We start from the raw sequence: 1,734 nt of genomic DNA on the forward strand, positions 1-1,734 counted from the left end.
CTCGTCTCGCCGCCGCGGACACGCCTCCCCCGCCATCGCCGTCGCCTCTGCCCTCCCCACCGCCACCGGCGCCCCCGCCACCTTCTCTGCCTCCATTGCCACCCGTCCCGCCCCACACCCCTCCGTTTCCTCCGCCCCCGTTACTGCCGCCGCCCTCGCCGCCACCACCGCTGCTGCCGCCGTCGCCACCGGCGCCGCCGGCGCCACCCCAAACACCCCAGCCCCTCCTCTGCATCGACATCGCCGGCCGCAGGGCGACCGGCCGAGGCTCCCTAGAAGCGGAAGACGCATTCTTGTACTCCAAGGGCACGTATTCCGGCGGAGTTCTCCGCTGTGCTCACTGTGTATTCGCCTCCCTCGTGTTCACGTGTGGTGCTCCTGAATACTCTGCACAATACCGTCTTCCCGCCCTGGTGGTGGTGTATTTCACCCTGCAGGACACACACACACACACGCACGCACGCACGCACGCACACACCGCGCTCTCCCACGCGCACTGGCCCTTGCACCTTGAATGCCGTGGGGCTCCTGTCTTCCAGACGTGAGTCGCGAGGGCTGCCCTGGCCCTTTCCCCCACCGCCTTGAGTGTGGTGTGGAGAAGTGTACCTGGCCTCACCTAGCCTCTCACCCTGCAGGCCCCGTCGGCTGCAAGCTGAACCAGTGCCAGTGCGAGAGCTTGCCGTACCCGAGGGCAGGTCTCCCCGCTCTTCACTGTTCTTTCTGCTCGTGCCCATTCCTCCTCCTGGGCCACCATGTCACACCGGCTCTATCGCCTGCTCGCCGCCGACTCTCACCACCTATCACTCAGCTCTTCTCACTCCTTCTGCTGCTCCCCCCCCCCCCTCCGCTTCCCTCTCGCCATCAGACTGTGACTCGCTCTTCTACCCCGGCAACTCTTACTGGCGCATCTGTCTGCCGCCGGCTCCTGGAGAGAGCAGCTGCCGCGCCTCTGACAAGATCATGGGCTGCTACCCGCCGCCCACGCCACCTCCGCCCTCACCACCTTCACCACCATCGCCGCCTCCCTCGCCGCCGCCGCCTCCCTCGCCGCCGCCACTATCGCCGCCGCCGAGCACGCCTCCCTCGCCGCCGCCACTATCGCCGCCGCCGAGCACGCCTCCCTCGACGCCGCCTCCCTCGCCGCCGCCGTCCCCGCACCAGCCGCCGCCCTCTCACCCGCCGCCGCTGCCGCCTCCGTCGCCGCCTTCCTCGCCGCCGCCACTATCGCCGCCGCCGAGCACGCCTCCCTCGCCGCCGCCTCCCTCGCCGCCGCCGCCCTCGCCTCCGCCACCGGCGCCTCCGCCGCCCTCGCCGCCGCCGCCCTCGCCTCCACCCTCGCCGCCGCCTCCCTCGCCGCCGCCGCCCTCGCCGCCGCCACCGTCGCCTCCGCCGCCCTCGCCGCCGCCGCCCTTGTCTCCGTGGCATTTCGCGGAGTGGGATTTCGCCGGGTGGGTTTTCGCGCGAAATCCACCCTCGCCGCCGCCTCCCTCGCCGCCGCCGCACTCGCCGCCGCCACCGTCGCCTCCGCCGCCCTCGCCGCCGCCGCCCTCGTCTCCACCCTCGCCGCCGCCGCCCTCGCCGCCGCCGCCCTCCCCACCGCCATCCCCGCCGCCCTCGCCGCCGCCGCCCTCCCCACCGGCCTCGCCGCCTCCACCGTCGCCGCCGCCGCCATCGCCGCCGCTGCCTTTGATGCCGGACAACCTTCCGGCAGGGATGCCGGTGCGCCCACGCCCC

The sequence above is a fragment of the Emiliania huxleyi genome, assembly GCF_000372725.1.
Source record: "Emiliania huxleyi CCMP1516 chromosome Unknown EMIHUscaffold_1655, whole genome shotgun sequence".
In the NCBI taxonomy this organism is placed as follows: domain Eukaryota; phylum Haptophyta; order Isochrysidales; family Noelaerhabdaceae; genus Emiliania; species Emiliania huxleyi.